The sequence below is a fragment of the Carcharodon carcharias genome, chromosome 4 (assembly GCF_017639515.1).
Source record: "Carcharodon carcharias isolate sCarCar2 chromosome 4, sCarCar2.pri, whole genome shotgun sequence".
Taxonomy (NCBI): domain Eukaryota; kingdom Metazoa; phylum Chordata; class Chondrichthyes; order Lamniformes; family Lamnidae; genus Carcharodon; species Carcharodon carcharias.
Genome location: NC_054470.1, coordinates 78,641,668 through 78,665,854, shown reverse-complemented (window position 1 = coordinate 78,665,854; position 24,187 = coordinate 78,641,668). Strand labels below are relative to the sequence as shown.

Here is a 24,187-nt window from a genome sequence, read left to right as displayed (position 1 = left end):
CTGCTGCCCTTGTTCTTCTAGGTAGCAAAGGTTATGGATTTGTGAGGTGTTGTTAAAGAAACCCTGGGCAGTGCATCTGGTAGATGGTACATATTGGTGCCACTGTTCACCAATGGTGGAGGAATGAATGTTTGAGGAACTAGATGTAGTATCAATAAAATGGGCTGCTATGTGCTGGATGGTGTTGAGTTTCTTGAGTGTTGTTGGAGCTGCACTCATCTAGGTAAATGTAGAGTATTCCATCATACTCCTGACTTGTTCATAGTGGACAGGTTTTGGGGAGTCAGAAGATGAGGCACTTGCCACAGAATCATGGAATACAGGATGGTTATAACACATAAGGAGACCATGCAGTTCATTGTGTCCATGCCAGACTATGCAAGAGCAACTCAGCTACTTCCATTTCCCTACCCTTTCCCCATAGCCCTGCAATTGTTTTCTCTTCAGATGCTTATCCAATTCCCTTTTGAAAGCCATGATTGAATCTGCCTTCATCACACTTTTTTGCAGTGCATTCCAGAACCTAATGACTTGCTGTGTAAAAATGGTTTTCTTTATGTTATTGCTTCTTTTTCCAAACATCTTACATTGTCCTCTGGTCCTCGACCCTTTCGCCAAAGAGAACAGTTTCTGTCCAACTGCACTTTCTGGATCCCTCATGATTTTGAACACGTCTATTAAATCTACTGTAAATCTCCTTGTCTCTAAGGAGAACAACTCCAGGTTCTTCAATGTCCGAGTAACTGAAATCTCTTATCCTGGAACCATTCTCTAATTCTATTTTGGACTATCTCTATAGCCTTCACATCCTTCCTAAAGTTTGGTGCCAAGAATTGGACACAATACTCCAGTTGAGGCTAAACTAGTGTTTGATAAAAGTTCATCATAACTTCCCCGCTCTTGTGCTCTGTGCTTCTATTTATAAAACCAATGTTCCCTATGCCTTTCTAACTGCTTTCTGAACCTTCCCTGCCACCTTCAATGTAGATCCAGCCTCTGACCTGTACTTGTAGCCATAGTATTTAAGTAGCTCATCAGTCAAGTTTCTGGTCAATGGTGATTACCAGAATTGATGATGATGAATTCAATGTTGGTAATTCCATTGAATATCAAGGGGAGGTGGTTAGATTCTCTGGTTGGAGATGGTCATTTTGTGGCACTTGTATGACATGGAAGTTATTTTGACACTAATCAGCTCAGGTCTGGACATTGTCTGATCTTGTTGCGCATGCGAATGAATGACTATTATTTGTGGAGCTGTGAATGCTCGGCGTTCAGGTCCAGTCATTAGCGAACACCCTCACATCTGACCTTAAGATAGAGGAAAGGTCATCGATGAAGCAGCTGAAGATGGTTGGATCACTGACTTTGCACTGTGTCTGTCCTCCTGTAGCAATCACCTGGGGCTGAAGTGATTACCCTCCAACAACCACAACAGTCTTCCTTAATGCTATGTATGACTCCAGCCAATGGAAAATTTTTCCCCTGATTCCCATCGACTTCAATTTTACCAGGGCTCCATGTGTCTCACTTGGTCAAATACTGCCTTGAAATCAAGGGTAGCTAACCACTGCAAATCAACTTTTTTATGTTTGTGTCAAGATTTTAATGAAAACTGGAGCCTTGTGGCCCTGGCAAAGCCCAAACAGAACATTGAAAAATGAAGTTAGGTCTTTGGTCAGTTATGATCTCACTGAATGGCGGAATAGCCTCAAGAGCTAAATGGCCAACCCCTGTTCCTGTGAGCAGATTAGTGGTGAATAAATGTCACTTGTTAGCATTTTTGTAATATATTCCATTACTTGGCTGATGATTGAGTGTAGGCTGATTGCATGGTCATTTAAAATTTGTCCTGTTTTGGTGGGCAGGGCATAATATGGGCAATGTTTCAATTTGTCAGGTAGATACCACAGTTGTAGTTGTATTGGGATAGATTGGCTAGGGACACAAGTCTCTCAAGCACAAGTCTTCAGCATTACAACAAGCATTTTGTCAGGATGAAGGCCTTCCCTTTATCTGGTGTGCTCGGCCATTTCTTGATATCAAATGGAGTGAATCAAATTGACTGAAGACTGGCTCCTGTGATAGTATGGACCACAGGAGGAGGTCATCCACTAGGCACATCTGGCTGACGATGGTTGCCAATATTTCAACATGTGTTTTACGTTAATGTGCTGGGATCTGCCATCATTGAGATTGGGGATGTTCATGGACCCTCTTGTTTAATTTTCCACCACCATTCATGACTGGATCTAATGCATTAATTATGGGATTGCTGAGCTTTGTTTATCGCATGCTGATTCCGGTGTTTAACACACATATAGTTCTTTATTGCAGCTTCACAAGGTTAGCTCTTCCTGTTGCTGCACCTGGCTTACTTTTCTATATTTCTCATTCAGCCAAGATTAATTGCTGGCATCAGGTAGATGGTTGTAACTATACTGAAAGTGCTTGTTTAGGGGCATAGATGGCTGTGGGTCACAACTCTTCAGTACTACAGGAAGGATATCAGGCCCCTAGCCTTATAAGTGCCTTCAGCCATTTCTTAATATCACTTGAAGAGTATTGAATTGGCTAAAACTGTGATGCTGGGGACCTCAGGTAGAGGCTGAGATGAAGCATTCACTTGGCACCTTCGGCTGAAGATGTTTCCAAATGCTTTGGCTTTGTCTTTCACACGAATATGCTTATCACCATCATCATTGCGGATACAGATGTTTGTGGAGTCTTGTTGTTTCATTGTCCACCACCATTCATGGCTGGATGTGGCAGAAATGCAGAGTTTTGATCTGATTTTTTGGTTGTGGAATTGCTTAGTGATGGAACCTACCACATGTACCATGGTGCATTCTGTTGTCACTATGCTTGAAGGATACTGCTTGAACATCATCAAGGAGTCTTATATAAATTACAAGGAAGTCTTTTTTAACAACACTGAATTTTGTACACATTTACAGTAGATATGGCGAGGACTCCATACTAGATTCTTACACATTGCCTACTCATCTGTAGACTGGCCCGAGCTCATATCCCTTCTTACATCACCATGTGGGCAGTACTATACTCAGTCTCATGTTAACCCTTTGGGTACCAGATCCTTCTACAACACCTCCCTCTACGTTTTTATCCCTTGGATAGAGACTGACATTAGTTTACTTCCATAAAAGCAAAATACTGCAGATGCTGGAAATCTAGAACAAAAACAAAAATACCTGGAAAAACTCAGCAGGTCCGACAGCATCTGCGGAGAGTGATACAGTTGGCGTTTCGAGTCTGTATGACCCTTCATCAGTTTACTTCCAGTTTGATTCAAGTCTTATATTACTATAAATCTTGTGTATTAACTTTAATGTTACAACTATAAACTATTCTAACCCTACGCTATTTCATTATAAACATTGGCAATGATCACATTAATGGCATGCATTAACAACGTTCTTACTACCCTATCTCTCCCCCTCAAGCCCTTGACATGAGATTCAGGCAGTCTGGAGGTGCCTGCCATGTCTCACCTGCCATCTGGTTGGGAGAGTGGTAGGCTCTACTCTGCTCTTGGATGTGGTTTGGAAGTTGTACTGGCATTTTGGCATGGCTCCATTCGCGTCTTCCATTGGTGGATGCCGATGTTTGGTCAGTCTGGATGACTTGGTGGTGATTAGTTGTAGTTAGTCATGGTCATTTCTTTCTGGGTGGATGAAATTGGTATTCTTCAGGTTGTCAGTGTTTTTATTCTTCTTTCACCTTTTCAGGTATCTGGAAGCCTTTGCTATGGGGGGGGAGCCTGTGGATAGATGAGGACTGGGTAGATAGCTCACCTTTAATTTAGTTGCGTAGCTTATGTGAGGCTGCTACCTGGCTGCAGCAGATGCTATGGTTTCGGCACACTGGCTGGAGGTTATCAGGTTTGTGGGGTGTTTGGCATGTCTACTGTCACTGGTTGAGGTAGACGCTTCTCGAAGGTTGTTCTGGCTCTGGCGTCACTTACACCAGGGGTGCTGTGGTAGCCTCGTGCACAGTAGGTTGATCAAGTCCCTGGGAAGTTTCGGGACCTGGAATGGAGAAGAACAGCTGTTCCGCTAAAAGAGAAGAGAGGTTACAAATGAAGTCAACATTTAAATGCTGTTTTATTGTTGAACCTTTGGGAGGATGCCATTCCAGCTGGGTGAGGATCATGGTTGTCTTCTGCTTCAGAACATCACTGCAGGAGTTCCTCAGGGTAGTGTCCTAGGCCCAACCATCTTCAGCTGCTTCATCAATGACCTTCCTTCCATCATTAGGTCAGAAGTGGGGATGTTTGCTGATGATTGCACAATGCTCAGTACCATTCACGACTCCTCAGATACTGAAGCAGTTCATGTCCAAATGCAGCAAGACCTGGACAATATCCAGGTTTGGGCTGACAAGTAGCAAGTAACATTCATGCCACACAAGTGTCAGGCAATGACCATCTCCAACAACAGAGAATATAACCATTGCCCCTTGACATTCAATTACATTACCATTGCTGAATCTCCCACTATCAACACTCCAGGGCTTACCATTGACTAGAAACTAAACTGGACTAGCCAAATAAGCACTGTGGCTACAAGAGCAGGTCAGAGGCTAGGAATCCTGTAGCAAATAACTCACCTCCTGACTCCCTGAAGCCTGTCCACCGTTTACAAGGTCAGGATTGTGATGGAATACTCTTCACTTGCCTGGATGAGTGCAGCTCCCACAATACTCAAGAATTTTGACACCATCCAGGACAAAGCAATCCACTTGATGGCACCCCATCCACAAACATTCACTCCTTCCACCACCAACGCACAGTGGCAGCAGTGTGTACTACCTACAAGATGAAGTGCAGAAAATCACCAAGGCTCCTTAGACAACACCTTCCAAACCCATGACCACTACCATCTAGAAGAACAAGGGCAGCAGACACATAGAAGTTTCCCTCCAAGCCACTCACCATCCTGACTTGGAAATATATCACCGTTCCTTCATGGTTGCTGGGTCAAAATCCTGAGCTCCCTTCCCAACAGCACTGTGGGTGTGCCTACACCACGTGGACTGCAGCGGTTCATGGACAAATGGTGGCAGCAGTTATGACACCCAGATATAAAATGGCAGGAAAAGCCTCAAGAGAAACACAGCAGTACAGAGTAGTGGGTGAAAGACTTTGAGGCCAACGCAGCAATGACGCTGGAAATGGGCAAATAAGGAGGGTAGCCCAACAACCACAGCTCACCAACTGGCAAGACAAGCAGAGTGGGAAAAGACAGTCTTGAACCAGGGTAAGAAATGGCCACTACTTTGCCTGAACCATTTCAAACTTTCTGCTGTTGGGAGTCTAGCAGACTACATGCTTGCCAGAGAGCAGGTGAATAATGAGACAGCCTTCTACAAGGATGTCATCGGAACCTTTGACTCATGCTTCAGTCTTTGTAAAAATATTATAATAGTGAGAGTGAAATTTAACCAGCATAGTCAAAACCAGAGTTAAGTGATTAGCTCATTCATCAATGAATTGTACCGCCCAGCCGAAAATTGAGAGTATGGAACACTAAAAAACAACCTGATCAGAGATAGAATAGTCGTTAATATATTAGATTAGAATCTCTCTGACTTCTTACAATTTTGGGGTGATTTCAATTTAAGCAATGCTGTACAACTCGCTAGACAGGCCGAAGAGCGGAGGCAGAATAAGGCTTTTGTTTTAGGTGTGAGGAAAATTTCCCAAGGACAGCCCAATGAAGTTGTTCAATTTGTGGGTTGTAAAACAAAAATTATAGCAAGCAAACAACCAGCGAAACACCCTCAAAAAGCCGCCATTTTCCAATTTCCCCTCTGTGTCGAGTAGAAGGTCCACAGGCAGGAGGAATAACCTGCTCCTATTGCACAGTTCCACGGGAGTGACAAGTTAGGCCGTTTTAAAGTGACCTGCTGTTCCAGAAAATCTATATTTAGCACACAGAAGGAGAAATTTGTTAAGGGAACATACATTCAAGAAATTCAAGGCCTCTACAGCCAGGAAGACACCTTCCTAGGAGAAATAAAGGAAAGTAAAACCAGTATTGGAGTGCTGGCATTGATGTAAATTGGCATCTGACCAAATTCAAGCTAAACACAGGAGCATGGTTGAATAAAATGACACTACAACTCGAGGGTCTGGGGGATCAAGTTATATTTTCAAGGCTAGCTGATAGCGACACTAAAATACAAATTTAGAGAAATTTCTGAAAAATTGTATGTTATCAAAAATTAAGAATGCTCTTTGTTGAGCAGAAAAGCCTGCATAGCTCGGAACCTGGTTATAAAAGTTGGTGAAGTCAATGCAAAAACACAAGACAAATTTGGGACGGCATTCCCCATACTTTTTAAAGACTTAGGTAAGCTGAAGACACTGCATCACACTCCATTCCAGACAGATGTTGAACCCATTTGTCTATTCACGCCAAGGAAGGTCCCGCCTCATTTCTGCAAAGAGTCAGGAGTGAGGTAGAGGCAAGGCGTTATTTCACCAGTCACTAACCAACCAGTTGGGGCTCTGATATGATACCACTCCCAAACCCTAACAGCTCCATTCGAATCTGCTTTGACCTAACACACCTCAACAGGGCAGTGGAAAGAGAAATACATCCAATGGCATCAATAGATAAAAACTTGGCCAAACTTGCTAAAAACACAATCTTCACCAACCTTGATGCCAGTGGTGGATTCTGGCAGTTCCCATTAGTTCCAAGAGTTTTGACTCCTGTTCCACTTTCATTATTAATTTCAGCCATCAAAGCAGACAGTACTGCTTTAACTGTCTGCCGTTTGGCATCACATCAATCTCTGAAATATTCCAAAGGACAGTGTCCAATACACTGCAGGGCATGGGAGGAGTCAAATGTCACATGGATGACATCTTGGCCCAAGAGTTGATGAAACAGGAACATAATAAACAGGTCAGGGAAGTCTTACTATCACTGCAAGAAAAACTGGCTTGATGCTCAATGACGATGTGAGTTTACTAGGCCTATGATAAAGTTCCAAGGGCACGTTACACAAGCAACTGGGATTCCTGCAGGCTAACAAAAACAAAGACAATAAGGGAATTCCTGCCACCTAGAATTAAACAGAGCTACAAAGGTTTATTGGCATGGTCAACTAACTAGGTAACTTTCTAGCTTAGCCCAGATAAATGAACGCCTCAGATATCTTTTACAACAGGACCAGGCATTGTACTTGGACTGTGCATCAGCAGCAGTCATTCAAACAAATCAAAATGATGCTAACACCCTCAAAGGTCCTAGCTCACTAGAAACCTGAACTTCCCACAACTGTGACAGCAGATGCATCTGGAATGCGACTGGGAGCAGCGCTATTCCAGGTCCAAAGTGATGGCAAAAGAAGAATGGTTTACAATGCATTGAAGTCATTAACCGAGACTAAACAGTGCTATGCTGTGATCATAAAGGAAGCCCTTGCAGCAACTTGGGCATTTGAAAAATTATCTGATTATGTACAGGGCCTGCAGTTTAACATTGAAACCTATCATAAGCCATTAGTAACCTTGTTGAACACAAAAGAAATCATAAAGAGGCCACCCAAGATTTAGCGATTCGAACTTATTCATCAGTTATGATGGTACTATGGACACCTGCCACTTACCAAAGATAAAACCTCCATAGCAGAAGTTGAAATCTTCACAGTCTTGACCAGCAAATACTTGCCAGCAACAGACCAGAGGCTACATGAACTTTGTGCAGGTCAAAGGCATGATGAAGAGTGCATCCAGATTTGCACGCTCTGCCTGAATGGATAGCCACACATTCCAAGCAACCCCATCTTGAGGCAATATTTTGAACAGCATCATCACTTCAGCATTGTAGTCGACCTCCTGGTATATGATGCAAGAGTGACGGTACCACATGTCCTCCGTCTGGACATCGTCCAGAAGATCCACCAAGGATTTCTTGGTGTAACCATGTGTGTGAGCTAGGGCTCAGTAGTCAGTATGGTGGCCAGGGATTTCACACTAATGCTAAAATGGTCTCCAATTGCATCACTTGCACCATTCACAGACAGGAGCAGAAAGAGCCACTCTGCCCTCCTCCTGCCCATCAAGACCTTCGGAATACGTTGCATGGATTTGTTCGATGATAAAGGGAAAATATTTCTTACAATAGTAGCCTATTAGTCTTGCTGGACAGAGTTGCAAAAGTTACATGGTGCTACCTCTGAAGCTGTTATTACCTCCGTGAAGAAAATGTTCTCCATACTTGGCATTCTGGACATTGTCATCTCTGATGACCAGAGTTTGTCAATGAGTGCTTCCAGTCCTTAACAGCTTCATATGGATGTGTGCATGCCAAAAGCTTCCCAAAACACCCTCAGTCTAACGGAGAAGCTGAGTGAGGAATATATGAATAAAAGCCCTACTGAAGGAGAATGATGACTTTGAGCTCCTTTTGCTTTGTTATTGCTCCACATCATTACATAATGGTTTTTCCCCATGCGAGCTTCTGTTGGCTCACAGGCTAAAGGTCCAACTTCCTTTCCTGCCCCACACCTTGCTACCAAATTCCACGATGGAAGACCATAATCGAGCTAGGAAGAAGCTGACTGAGTGAATCAAGCTCATAGGTTTAACCAGAGGCATAGAGCTCAGGACCTTCTACTTCTTGAAAGGGGAGAAAGAGTGTGGATCAGAGACCAGGGCCATGCTGGTACGGTAATTGAGAAGCTATAGCAACTGACAAGACATTGTCAGGCATCATTCGAAGAAACAGATCTGCCCTAATTTCAATGGACATAAAACCATTAACAACATGGGCAGAGTACCCTGAAGCTCAAGAGGATGTCACACCTACGGAACCATTAATAAGGGAAACCAGGAGTGACAACCCCCATGAACTGACCTCAGAGCAACAGGATTCTCATCAACCTCAGAGGGAACTCTGCATTTGTTTAGGAAGACTGGTGAAATCGCCAAAGAGACTTTCCCTTTAAGAGAAAATACTTTGTAAGGAGGTGTAGGAGGATGTGTATTTCATAATAATGGGGATAAATTCTCAGAGGGAGATGTAGGGTAAATGGTTAACTCTAATAGCTACTGAGCAAGTGTGTGAGGAGCTATTTCATAGTAATTTCATTCACTGAGAGGAGATGAGCATGAGCATCTCAGAGAGTAACTCTGGCTATGTCTTGGCCTTATTTAATCTTTGTGAATAATTAGCATATGAATACATTGTTTTGAACAAAAGACCATTGCCTCCAGCAAGATCTTTTCTAGGTTAAAAAGCCAACAAATCCTGAGATAAACCCATAATAAGAGCTTTGAGCTGTTGCATCTGTTCTGAAGCTATTCCACTTAGCAGGGAAGTTGTGCCACACAACAGGATGCAGGGTATCTTCAGTGTGAAGACGGGACTTTGTCTTCACAAGGGAATTTTAGTGCTCACTCCCACCGATACTGACATAGACAGATGGATCTGCAACAGGCAGCTTGAGTTCAAGAATGAATGCAAGTAAGTTTTTCCCTCATGTTTGTTCTTTCAACATCTGCCACAATCCCAGTTTGGTATTTATGTCCTTCAGGATTTGTGTGGTGCATGAGGAAAATGCTGTTGTACAAACAGGGTGCTGAAGCTGTGAATATTTTCTGTCCTTAGAAAGCCTCAGTGCAAGGAAACTAATTCAATAGCTCTTGACATTTGCAAGCAAATAGATAGAGGTATTTGCATGATCAAAGGGAAACATGGGACCAGTCAACATTTCTAGGCTTTGTAAATAATTAATTAGGGAACTTTTTTTTTTAAAGGTCCTGCACTCTTTTCTACTATTCTGGGAATAAAGGAGGTCAAACCATCAAATTATTTCTGCCTTTATTTTAATGGGCATCCTTATATATATGAGAAAGAGATGGCCCTAAAATTTCACCTAAAAGGGAAATTAATGGTAAAAGCAAAATGCTGTGGATGCACGAAATCTGAAACAAAAACAGAAAATGCTGGAAAAACTCAGCAGGTCTAGCAGCATCTGTGGTGAGAAAGACAGAGTTAATGTTTCGAGTCCATATGACTCCAGAGAGTCATACGGACTCAAAACTCTGAATTTCTCTCCATAAATGCTGTTAGACCTGCTGAGCTTTTCAAGTGTTTTGTTTTTGTTAGGGATATTAATGGCACTATTAACTAGCAATTAATTATGTTTTTGATTTTGCTCTTTGAGAGTGACTCCACTATAAATGAGTACTTGAGGTGTTGAGGACTTTTTTTCTGAGTAACTATAAAGCAAGCAGAAAATGCGAGAAATACTCAGCAGGACTGGCAGTGTCTATGAAGAGAGAATCACAGTTAATGTTAACTTCTTATTAATTAATAGTTTCATAATATCTATAATGTGTGGCTCTGGGTTCATAATGTTCTACTATCCCTGGCAATCCTCTTATCAATTCTGACTTCAAGTATTTTAAGCATTAATGTTGTAGGTAGGGAGAATGGTGGATTAGACTTGATTGCACCAAACCCAATTCACCAACCTCTTGAGCTCCTGAACCTGTTTGACCAACACTTTGATTTTAAAATTCTCATCCTTGTTTGCCACCCCCTTAATCTTGTTTTATTTCTGTAACGTCCTCCAGCCATACAACCCTCAGGTCTCTGCGTTCTTCTAATTCTGGTCCTCGTACATCCCTGATTTTTGTTGCTATGCCATTGGTAGTCATGCCTTCAGCAGATTAGGCCCAAAGTTCTGAAAATCTCTCCCACGCCTGTCTGTCTCTACCTCTCTAGCTCCTTTCGGTTCCTCCTTAAAAACAACCACTTTGACCAAGCTTTTAGTCAACTGTCCACTTTATGTGGCTTATTGTCAAATTTTGTTTGAAAACTGGCCTGTGAAGTGACATGGGAAGCTTTTACAATGTTAAATGTGTCATATAAATGCAAATTGTTCCTGCTGTTATTGTGAGCTTAATTGGAAATCAGAGCTGTTGATAAATAATGTAATGGACAGAAATCCAATTAAGAAAGCAGAGTCCCAAACTTTGAAAAGTATATAATGCACACTTTACCATCAAAAGCCTTTTTTGCATCAAGAGACAAATGTTCAAATAATGAGCCTGCTAGAATTATCTCAGTCATAAACTTGTCTCCTTTGAGTGAACTAGAAAACTTTGCAAACCAGTTCAAGAAAAGATTTGACATGTTCTAACGCATTGACCTAAAAATTTGATTGCACTTGATAGGTACTTCAGGTGCTTGTTCAACATTGACTCATACAACATTTAATATTTGTGCTTCTTGCACAAATTACTCTACCACATAACCAGCACTATTCAAGGTTGCATTCCTATTGGAGGGCCAGATATCGAGTCTCTGACACCGCTTAAAAGCTGTCAGCACATCAGCTTCTTCATCAATGATCTTCCTTCCATCATAAGGTCAGAAATGGGGATGTTCGCTGATGATTGCACAATGCTCAGCACCATTCATGACTCCTCAGATACTGGAGCAGTCCATGACAAAATGCAGCAAGACCTGCACATTATCCAGGCTTGGGCTGACAAGTGGCAAGTAATAGTCGCACAACATGAGTGTTAGGCAATGATTATCTCCAACAAGAGAGAATCCAACCATCACCCCCTGATATTCAATGGCATTACCATCACTGAATCTTCCACTATCAACATCCTGGGGGTTACCATTGACCAGAAACTGAACTGGACTAGCCATATAAATACTGTGGCTTCAAGAGCAGGTCAAAGGCTAGGAATTGTGCGACAAGTAACTCACCTCCTGACTCTCCAAAGCCTGTCCACCATCTACAAGGCACAAGTCAGGAGTGTGATGGAATACTCCCCACTTGCCTGGATGAGTGCAGCTCCCACAACACAAGAAGCTTGAGACTGTGCAGGACAAAGCAGCCCACTTGATTGCTTTTGGATGTGGTGCCATTCACTTTCTCCACCACCATCTACAAGATGCACTGCAGGAATTCACCAAGGCTCCTGCAATAGCACCTTCCAAACCCACGACCACTACCTCCTAGAAGGACATGGGCAGCAGATAGATGGGAACACCACCACCGAGAAATTCTCCTCAGTGACTTACTGACCACCCTGACTTGGAAATATATCCCTGTTCCTTCGTTGTCGCTGGGTCAAATTCGTGGAATCTCCTTTCGAACAGCACTTTGGATGTATCTACACAACATTGACTGTAGCAGTTCAAGAAGGCAGCTCGCCACCACCTTCTCAAGGGCAACTAAGGATAGGCAATAAATGCTGGCCCAGCCAGCAAAGCCCACATCCCGTAAATGAATTAAAAAATAACTTCTTACAGGCTGCAGAACAAGGGAAAGGAGTGTGGATTGTAGAAGTTGCTGCTGATTGTACCTCCCAGGTTTTGAAATGCTATAACTGGTCATTCTTGGTCTAGGCAGGTCTGGATAGGAGAGAGATAATTTTTCACTCCAGGGTCCCCTGCAGGCATCAACTCCTTCACCAGTGAGAAGAGGTGGCAGAGTTAGCAGATGTCAGGAATTTAGCACCAAGGATATTGTTGGAAAAAAGTTTAATCAGCTCACCAGAGTGTTCAAAGTAAGACTGCTGCTCTCTTACTCTCTGTTTACATTGCTACCACCTCCAGCTGTACTGTACACAATACTCCCCTCCCCGTTCTCCTCCGGTCACTAAATCCCATTTACCACATACCCTTCTCAGCATCACACAGCTAGCACAATTGTAACTTTCACTTCCCTGCACCTCAGATCTGGCACACAGCATAGCAATAATTTTACCATAAGCACATTCGCTAAATATCTCACAGACTCTTCTTAACATTTCTTACTGTAAAAGGTCACCTACAGCTCCTGGCAGCAAGCTGCCACCGGAGGAGGAAGAGTCTGTCTGGAACACTCTTTCCCACTAACCCCCTCCCTGAAGAAAGCTGCACAAGCAAGGGGAGAATGCAGTTGTGGTGACTGGTAATTCAGGAAGTTACATTATGCAAGGTTGCATCCCACCTTATCCTCTGTTGCCTTTATACTTGTATCTCCCTTGCATGTTCTATATTGACAAAATGTACCCACTTTCATTGCTCTTTGCTCTCCCTGCAGAACTCAAACTAACTTTCATTTCTCTCTTTAATTCCAGGAGTTGATGATGTGGATGCCCCTCTGCCAATGCTGGAAGAGGAGTCCAGCCTTCCTGATGATGCAGCAACACTGATCTCACCCTCGCAAGTAGCAGCTGGTAATACGCATACTTTAGAGGAAAGAATAAAGGACTTATCTTACGTACTGAGTTACTGGGCACAAGTGTGTAGGAGTTAGGGTGAGGGCATGATTCACAACAAGGTGAGATCATAGAAATATGGGCCTGAATTTTTCAGTTGGCATGCGGGGGCAGGCCCAGCACGCCAGTGCGTAAAATGATGCACGGTGACATCGGGATTGTGTCCCGATGTCATCGCGCTGTCTCAAGATGTTTCGCTCGGCGGGTGCATGCTGGAGTCAGCTGTGAGCCCACTGATAACTGACAGGCCTATTAAGGCCATTAATAAATTAATTAGCGTCATTGTTTACACTGCCCATCCAACCTTAAGGTTGGCGGGCAGGCTAAAAACCAAGCCACCTTTACGTTTTTTAGGAAACCTCATCCATGAGCGGGATGAGGTTTCCTAAAGCTTTTATGAATCAAATAAAAAAGTTTCCTGAAATATAAAAACATGCCCCATCTCATGTGACACAGTCACATGAGGGGACGTTTAATTAATTTTTTTTCCATTTATTCATTTATTTCAATAGCGATTTAATCTCCAAGCCTGAAAGAGACTGAAGTGCTCTTTCTCGCACTTGTGTGAAAGGGCGCTAGCCCCTCCTCTCCCCGCCTGCACAGGTAGCACTGAGCGCTACTGCTTGCATCTTACGCTGAGCAGGGCCTTAATCGGCTCCATGACCGTTCCTGCCAAGCCTGCCCGCTGACTGTAAAATTCAGGCCATAGAAAGATTTATGGCACAGAGTAGGTCATTTGACACATAATGACCATGCCAGCTGAGAAAGAACTAGCCAACCTAATCCCACCTTCCACTCTTGGTCCAGATCTTGCTTTTTAGCCCTCTGGGTTACAACAGCTTAAATGCTTATCCAAGTATTTTTTCTAAACGTGATGAGGCTATCTGTCTACCACCTTATCAGGTAGTGAGTTCCAGACCCCCAGCATTCTCTGCATGGAAAAAAACTACTCCTCAGTGCACCCCCAATTCTTCTCCCAGTTCATTTAAATCTATGCCCCCTAGTTATTGGCCTCTGTTCAAGGAAACAAGTCCTCCATATCCATTTATCTAGGTCCCTCAATTTTACACACCTCAATTAAATCTCACATCAGCCTTCTGTTCTTCAAAGAAAACAACCCCAGCCTCTTCAACCTTTCATCATTGCTGAAATTCTCCATTCCTGGCAACATCTGATAAATCTAAACCTTTGTAGCCCCTCTGGTGCGTTCACGTACTTCCTGTAATGTGGTGATCAGTATTGTACCCAGTACTCTAATTATACTCTAGCTAATGTTTTATACAGTTCTAGACCTCAGGCAAGAAAGGAAAGCATCTCATCTGTCTTCTTGATCGGCCTTTCTACCTGTCCCACTACCTTCAGAGATCTGTGGACATGCACTCTTAAGGTCCCTCTGTTCTTTCACACTTCACAGAATCCTCTCATTTATTGTGTCTCCTCTGGCTTTCTTTGCCCTTGCTAAATACATTACCTCAGAACACTCTGGATTGAATTCTATTTGCTACTTTTCTGCCCATATGACCAGTTCATTGATATCTTCCTGCATTCCATAGCTTTCTTCCTCACTATCAGCTGCACAGCTTACTTTTAGCTCTGCTTCAGAGGGCTTGGATGCTGAGTTCAAAGGCACAGCCTATGGAAGAGTATACAACAGGAAATGCATGAGGCATTTGTAGTTTGTTTTTGTTTTGCTAGTATTTATATTTGTAGTGAGGTCAGGCAAGGCCCATCAAGTTGGACTGAAGGAAGACAGTCGGATGGTGGAAGTCAGAATGGTAGTGTTAATAATAGTGGGATGGTTGACTTTTAGGGTTAGAAGAGATCATCTTGGTGAAGTGCTCTTTGAAGAGCTGTTCTCAGTGCTCTGTCAGCTAAGGACACTGGTGGTCAATACATCCCTCTGTCTTCCTCCTTTTCATACTCGTCTTCCTCCTGTTGCAGTTCTCATTATCCAGGTATTGGGTGGGTCTGAAGGCTGAGGGCTAGAGGCCCTCCTAGTTTCTAAATCAACTGGGATGAAATCTCAAAGAAATAAGGCCTTATAACTGGTCCTCAGTGCTTGTCTGCCCCCCATGGCCACCTAGCACCTTCTTCTGAAGTCAGCAGGTCCGAACCTATCCCGCCTCCACCTGCCCCGAGCAAACATTGGGTATAATAGGCCCTTCAAACTGAGGCAGGTGTGCTGAATCAAAAAAGTTCCCAACTGGAGCTATGCACCTCCACGGAGGAAATCAGATTCCTCATCTCCAATATTGGCACCTCAGATAGTACAGTGCTTATTCAGTATTGCACTGTATCAGCTTAGATTTGTTTTTTCAAGTCTTACATTAGGACTTGAACCATAATCTTCTGACTCAGAGGCGAGTGTAAGAATTTGTGGTCTTGAATAAACAGATATTTTCTGCATAACACCCCCTAAAAAGCTTTCTAAAAGGCAACATTTTTTAAACAGTCTGTGGAAACAGGCAAGGTCACTTAATTCATGTTGTCATTCGTAAGTTAAGATGGTGTCTTCTGTACCCCCTTACTTATGCAATTGTTTAAAAAGGACCAGGATATGACTTTCAGCAAGATGTAAACTAAAAAGCTGACCTTGAGCAGGATCACACCCAAGTGGTGTGGTTTGACGTTTTGAGTACGTATCCTATATCCATTGATCTGACATCAGTCAGTCATGTGTTAGACTCTGTCTCAAGAGAGGTTGGAACACCATGCCCAGGAGCAACATGCCTACTCAGTAAACTGGTTTAGATGTAGTACTAATAAAAAAAATGTTAAGCAGATTCCAGAGTATATCCATCACTAATAAGGGTATCACCCAATGAGCTCTTAGAGGTTAAGGTCTTAGAAGATGATTCTTCTTTCCTGGATGCACCATATGAAGTCTCTGTTGTCTTTTTTAGAAGAACCAGCTATGTTTCAGTGGCTGAGCAGCATTCACATCTTAGGTCCACTGAACCTATCAATTTATTGCCTGCTTCATCTCCTGCTGTCCATGAAGAGTGTTTCAAAGAGGGTGTCTTGTCTGAATCCAGATCAGAGTTCATAGAGGATCACATTGCTAAAGAGTTAGTACCTTCCAGGGGTGAAAGTCAATTGACAACCATACTTCAGCCCCAGCTGAAAGTTGTCTTCCCTCCAGAGCTGGAGGCCATCACAGAAGCTGTGGCAAAATCTTTAGCACTTGTAAAGCTGCAGAACCTTGGCCTGGAGTTGGTTGTCCACAGGAACTTTGTCTCATTTCACAAGATGAGGGTGTCATGTCTCCATATCCTCAGCAATTCTTTCCATAGACTATAGTGGAGAACCTTACACAGAGAGAAGTGTAGCTTTCTTACCACTGCCTCCAGAAAGTAAACGTCCTTCCGAAATATCATTGGGAACTCATATCTTCTCCTTTTCCTGACAGTCTGTCATGAATTTGGTAATTTCTTCCTTCGTCATTTAAATTAATTGAAATCTCAGATCCTCAATGTCTTTTCAGTCTTCAATGCAGCAGTGGATGATAGAGTTGTGACAGCCTTCCTTAGAGCTAAAGATTATTCCTCTTCTGAATCTCTTTCCTTATGTTGTTTGAAGGAGCAACAAGTTCCTCATAATCTCCTGAGTTCTTCTCTTTTCGACCCAGAGAGTCCAAAGGTCGATTCTCTTCAGTTTTCTCTCTTGGGTCAGTCTTTCATTCAAAAGTCTTCCTTAAGCTTGCAGTTCTGTCATCCTGAACCCTACACTCTGCTTCCCAGCATTGCTGCTAAATTGTTGTCCTATTCTGCAGATGATGATGTCCTACTTGATGTAGAAGAAAGCTCTCATGTCCCCAAGACATCTTCCCTCAGAGCTGAGAATACTATGGGAGATTGAATTCCCCCAGGACTTGGGAAGGGGAAGATTAGAAAATGGAGCTGGATAGAATCTGTAAAAGGGGAGTTACAGAATTGCTATGAAAATATTAAAGATATGGCTTCATGGTGTTGAAAACAGAATAGAATACTGGAGGGAGGTGTTGTATAAAAGGGTTAACAGATGGAATATGCGAATGATGTAGATTATGATGTACCACTGACATCAGTCAGTCATATGTTAGACTCCCAAGAGAGAGGTTGGAACATCATGCCCAGGAGCAACATGACTACTGAATCTGTTTAGATGTAGTACTAATAAACAAATATTGAGCAGATACCAGAGTGCATCTACAATCTGTCTACTAACCAAGCCTGAGTCCAAGATAGCAGGATCATTTCTGAACAGTGGAAATCCAGCCAGAGAGATGAATCTGAACGCCCACTCATTTTAACTATTGTCATAAGCAAGGTTTCCATAACTCTCAGCCCTGGAAAACAATCCATCCATACATTTCTTATGCATTTATGCGCAGTGCACTGTGAGACACTTGAGATGTCTCTGGTAGTGCACAAGAAGAATCCAGAGGCAAAAATATTGATTGTGTGGTGTCCTGAACAAGTGCAGCAGGTAGCAGGCCTTCTTCCAGGAGACTGTAGATGTCAGCAACCATCTGATGTGACAACCTCAGTCTGTCGAAGTGAGACTCTGTTTGCAAACCCAGTGGCATGGGCAGTGCCTCCTTTGACCTCAGCCCCTGTTCCATGTGTCACCTCCTGTGTGCCCCCTCCTGTGCTACTCTTGATCCTAATTTTAAATAACCACCTGAACTGTTGCTCAACTTTGCCTCTGTTTCACCAATTAGTTGCCTGATCTTTGAGAAACCCATACTGTGTGCATCAAATTTAAAAGAAAGTAAAATTTAAAACACTTCATTAACATCTCCTTATGTCTGCAATAAATGCTCGTTCATCTGCACTAATTGAAACACTGCCTTTGGCAAGTAGTTTATTGATACCAAACATACCTCCATTAAACCAGAAAATTGATGCCTTCTACCTGGATTGCAGCCTCAATCCAAAAATCAATTATTTGAATTATCCACCTCGTCTCTCCTGCCCACCTATTCTTGGAGGTTAAAATTCCCCAATCTGAAAACATGTCATGCCTTCTTGTGCTACTGCTGGTTAGGACTTATGAGACTTCAGAAGTTGCTTGTTCTGGCATCAATAACCACTTTATGCATTTACAGCAGCTTGGTTAATGTTTATGTGCCTGTGGCTACTCCGAAAAAACCAGAAACATGGAAATTAGGAGCTGATGTGACTCATTTAGCCATTCATAATACTATGCCAATGGAGGAGCTTGACTGCATGATACCTTGCAGTCTGAAACACAATCCTGTCACAAATGCAGGTAGCTGTATCTTTGCATATAAATGCAGGTGGGAGAGTAACAACAGGTAGGTGCAGTCCAACTCGCTTGATATTCCTCCCTCGTTCCTCTTCCTGTTTCTCCCAGGAGCTTAAGTAAAGTGGAATTATTGTTAGAAACCTATCACCCCAAAGTTGAGACTGCCAGAACAGAGCCTTCTGACTAAATGATGGAAAGAAGAATGTTTCCAAACTTACCTTCAACAGCAGACATATTGTTTTCTTCAAATAAGGAACTGACAATTATAGGATCATTGCAAACTTGTTTGAATGAAACATTCAAGGTACAAGGAAAGTTAATGAGAAAGTTAAGTTAAAATTGTGAGTGGGACTCCATATTCTAACTCATTGTACTATCACACATGGGTTAATGTTTGATAGGTTAAAAATATTTCAAATAAAATCTGGCATTAGGACGAGTTTTCACACTGAAATCTAATCTATCTTTCTCTTCTAGATGGTGACTGACCTGGAGTTGCAATGTTTTCTGTTTGTATTTGAGGAAATGGAAATACAGAGCTTGTAGATTAGGTTTTTGTTCTGTAGAAGGAGACTAAGAAAATATGCCAATAAAGTGATACAGTTACAAGTTTATCTATTTAACTAACTGGTTCATAAACATTTTATTAGACCAATGGACCATAAATATTTTTATTGGGCCAACTGAACTGAAGCATCTTAATGAGGCAATTTGGACCAGAAAATATAAGCGGTGTGTGTGTGTGTGAAACAATTTTGTTAGTAATACAACAATAATAATTTACGATCTTTAAACAAGGAAAATAAAATATTCAGTTAGAATGGAATATAAGGCCCTAATCTTTTTTATGGGAAATGAAAAGCTGAAAATTGAATTAATCATCTTGGTGATGACATTACAGAGCTCAAAGAGGGTTGCATGGATGATTTTTACCAAGAATTCAATTTTTTTGGCCTCAGAAGTCATCAGTGGGACTCATTTCAGCATTTGACTGGTGTGAGCCATGCTTAAACCTTTGTAAAGACTTCAAACCTTTATTAGACTAGAATAAACAATTCTGAGAGGATTGATTGATTGATTGATGCAGGGTCGATGCTCATCTGTGAGTTAAAGAGTGGAAAAAATAATGTCTTCAGGCCAGATGGACCTTGTGGCACTTCAGGTGAAATAGGCGTAAGCCTTCTGAATTCAAGGGGAGGGGGAAAAATCTAAGGAATGAGGCCCAGGATCACTAAAGTGAATGAGACAAGGAGAGATGGTGATGTCATAGTAATGTCACTGGATTAGTAATCTAGACTCCCAGGCTAATGTCCTGGGAACATGGGTTCAAATCCCACCACAGTACCTGGTGGATCTTAAATTCAATCAGTTAATAAAACAAAACCCAGATTTGAAAGCTAGTCTCAATAATGCTCCTGAAATTATCATTGATTGTTGTAAAAACCCATTTCATTCACAAATGTCCTTTTGGGAAGGAAATCTGTCATCCTTGCCTGGTCTGGCCTAAATGTGGCTCCAGATCCACAGTAATGACTCTTAACTGCCCCTTTAAATGTCCTAGTAAGCCACTCAGTTTAAGGGCAATTAGGGATGGGCCACAAATGCTGGTCATGCCAGTGACTCTCACATTCCATGAAAGAATAACAATCATGATGTGTCATCAAATAAGCTGTAAGCAGGATGAAGATGCACTTCAGGAGCCTGACTAGATCTGGAGGGTCTCTTCAATATGTACCAATGAGTTCAGAATGGTCATGGTTTGTAGTGTTCATCAATCAATTTTTCAACAACAAGATTTGGACCTGCAAGATGAACAAGGCACAGAACATCTTTGAAAGATTGCGATGAGGTGGAGGACAGAAGAGGGGAGGGGAGGGTTCTGGAAGGAGAAAGAATAAATAGTGACAATTGATGAGGACAGTAGATCACCATTAGTGGCATACATTGCTGCCTGATTATTGTGAGTTTCACTTTGGTTCTTCCAACAACTGCATGCAAAAGCCACATCCTACCAAGCCCTCCCTCCCAACTCCCACATCCCAAGCCATGCCACTAACATAAAGCCATCCTGTAAATAGTTGAGCACCCCTTTTAAAGCCCCCCACTGCTTGCCATCGGTTCATGTTTTCCCACCATCAGAATTGAAAAGGCCACTTGCCAGAGAGCAACCAAGAATAGGCAAGCAAGAAAGTGGTATAAAGGACACATTCTCTGCTGCTGATTCAGAGGTATCCTTTTCATTGATGCCAAAGCCCTCCACACCCCCCCACCACCCCCCCCCCCCCAAGCATCTATGTCCAGTTGAACTGAGCTGGGGGAGTTCTACAGCCTCCATAGGCAGACAAGGATGGGTTAACCAGCAATGTAAATGGGTGTGAGGAGTATTGTGCTAGAGTAGGCTTAACAAGACAGAGTGAGGGCGTTGGGGTTGATATACATAAGGGTGCAATTGTATGTGACACTACATTCACCTTTCCTTCCCTGTTTAGGTCATTAAACCTCTTTTGCCATTGAATATAAGAGTGTGGCACCACAATCCTTTTGCTGGCCTCTTTGGCAACCTCCAACCATGTCTTCTTTCTTTCAGCTGCCAGCTTCTTCCTCCCACTGGGCCCTTACAGCCCCCAATAGCACAGACACAAAGGTGCCATTGAAGTGAGGTACAGCCTTTGCACATCCAGTTCTGGGCGCCATACTTGAGGAAGGATGTGAAAGGAGAGAATACAGAGAAAATTCACAAGAATGATTCCCAGGATGAAGAACTATAACTATAAGGATAGGTTGCAGAGGTAGGGACTGTTTTCCTTGGAGAAAAGAAGGCTGGGAGGAGACTTGATAAAAATATTCAAGATCCTGAGGGGCGTGGGCAGGAAAAATAGTGAGAAACTGTTCCCACTCAGGGGGAAGCAATAAGAACTAAAGGGCACAGATTCAAAATAATTGGCAAAGGAGTAAATACGATGTGAGGAAAAATATTTTCACCCAGAGGGTGGCTGGAGTCTGGCACAAACTTCATGGAGGCAGGTTTGATCAAGGTACTCAGAAAGGAATTAGATTGCTACCTGAAAAAGAGGGAATGTGCAAGGTTAGGGGGATAAGGCAGCAGGGGAGTAGGGAGAGGTGGAATGCTCCTCAGAGAACCAGTGCAGACTCGATGGGCCAAATGGTCTCCTTCTGCACTGTAAAAATACTGTGATACTGTGACTGCATCTTAGCAGGTCTCCATCCCAATTTCAAAGCCCTTCAACTTGGATGTTTGGAGTGCCCCTTTCAATACTGGAGTGGAAATCATGTTATACATGTCATTATCATGCTAACTTACTTTAATTGTACAGGAAACTTAGAAGTAAAAAAATAATGAGGTGGCTCAAGCTAGAAAACCACTGACATGTGCTGCATTGCATCACTGCATCCCTTATTTCCTGATTTCCTACATGCTATCATCAAATCCCCCAAACCCCCGACCTCAACTCTTTGCTTGTGGCATGTTAGTAAAATCCAGCGCTAAGTCTTTATTATTTTAAAAAATGAATGAATTACTGTCACTTCATTAGACAAATGTGGGTATTTCTGTTTTATGTCCCGCCAGAATACACCAATCGGAGTAATAATTTATCTAATGACAATAAGTTAAATTCTGGCTGCTAGAGAATCATCGAATTATTCAGTGGATAAATTTACTACATGGTGTGACGCTGATCCATTAAAACAGCAATATTTATTGTTTGCCAATATATTTACTGTTGTGCCTCATCGGCGCAAGACCTAAATCTCAGAATTCCCTAGACAGCACATGTAGAGCACATATTATTTATATGGCTGGGGAAGCAGTTAAAGTTCGATGTCAAGGTTAATGATCTTCAATCGCTTGAGCTGACACAGTGTGAATGGTTGTGATGCACTCAGGAATGGATCTCTCAGGGGAGAAGTTCAATAAATGGGCAATTGTCTCACTCGGGTGATCACAGTCACAATTTGAGCTATTCCTCATGTTCTGCTATTGGAGCAAGTGGCCATATCTTTCCTGGCCCGTCCCTAAGCAGTTGAGGGTTGTCCAGATTTTCCATGGAAGGTTGAAACCTGGGAGGTACCACTCGAGTCAGTTATCAGGTTGCAGTTGATGATGTTTGCAGTCAGCTAGGAAGTACATCATTGAGACGTTGGGCTGTTGTCAGTTTGTAGGGTGTAGAGTGTGTTCTAGTAGGGATTAGGGGATTTCAGATCGGTGCATGAGTTTTTTGAGGTCCTGTGTCAACGCAAGTGCTTTGTTAGATGTCAGGTGGTGGTGTGCTTTGAGGAGGATGTTTTCCCTGTGTATATCAGGAGTTTCAGTATGTGCTAGCTCCGGAAGCCACGAAAGCTATGTTGGTCTCAACATTCCAGAAATAATCCTCATGACTTCCCGGAGGTGGATATCTACCACGTTTGTGTGGCAGCTCCAGAGCCAGGTTGAGCAGCAGTACTCTGGGTAGACCAGGGTGAGTGATGCAGTGCATTGTGTGTTGGCTCTGCTGGCCCATGTGGTACCTATCAGTTTCTGTGTGAGATTCACTCTCGTCTTGACCTTAGCTCCGATGTTCTGGAGGTGTTGTCAGTAGGTCAAGAGTGATGCTAAGTATTTTGCCATTGGGTTGTGGGTGTGTGGTCGACAACAGAACTGGGGATAAATTTCTTCACTGGCTTTTGAGTTGTTCAGGTGGAATGCTGAAATGACAGCTTTGGCAGTGTTTGATTTTTTTTTTTGTTCATGGTATATGTGCATCACTGGCTAGGCCAGTACTTATTGCCCATCCCTAATTGCCCTTGAGAAGGTGAAGGTGAGCTGCTTTCTTAAACCGCTGCAGTCCCTGTGATGTAGGTACATCCACAGTGCTGTAAGGGAGGGAGTTCCAGGATTTTGACCCAGCAACAGTGAAGGAATGACAATATAGTTCCAAATCAGGATGGTGAGTGACTTGGAGGGGAACTTCCAGGTGGTGGTGTTCCCATGTGTCTGCTTCCCTTATCCTTCTAGATGGTAGTGGTTATGGGTTTGGAAGGTGCTGAATAAGGAGCGTTGGTGAGTTCCTGCAGCGCATCTTGTAGATGGTACACACTGTTGCCACTGTGCATCGGTGGTGGAGGGCATGAATGTTTGTAGATGGATTGCCAAGCAAGCAGATTGCTTTGTCCTGGATGGTTTCATGGTTCTTGACTGTTATTGGAGCTGCACTGGTCCAGGCAAGTGGAAAGTATTCCATCACACTCCTGACTTGTGCCTTGTAGGTGGTAGACAGGCTTTGGGGAGTCATGAGGTGAGTTACTTGTCACAGGATTCCTAGTCTCTGACCTGCTCTTTTAACCACAGTATTTATATGGCCAGTCCAGTTCAGTTTCTGGTCAATGGTAACCCCCAATGTCGACAGTGGGGTCTCACTGATAGTAATGCCATTGAATGTCAAGTCTCCATTTTCTGAAGTGGGTTGCCAGAGAACATAGATCTTCAAATGATTCATCGTTAGAGTGCATCTCAGGCTCGAAAAGATATTCTAGTTCTAAATACTAGTAGTAATGATGATTCATCTTGGGAATGCAGCTAGAATTAAGTCCATGACACCACTAGGATCCTATAGTCACAAAAGCAGTTCTGTGACTAGACATGAACCCAAGATGCTATGTTGCCTCCCTGGT

At 42.8% G+C, this 24,187-nt stretch overlaps 1 long non-coding RNA gene across 2 annotated transcripts in view; it reads left to right on the top strand.

Moving 5' to 3' along the window:
• Window positions 1–19,129, top strand: part of LOC121277475 — a 46,041-nt gene extending 26,912 nt beyond the window's left edge. For both annotated transcript variants that reach the window (XR_005942886.1, XR_005942887.1), the window contains 2 exons: window positions 13,127–13,225; window positions 18,995–19,129. This is a non-coding gene — a long non-coding RNA (uncharacterized LOC121277475). The remainder of the gene's footprint in view (window positions 1–13,126; window positions 13,226–18,994) is intronic.
• The last annotated feature ends 5,058 nt before the right edge of the window (window positions 19,130–24,187 follow it).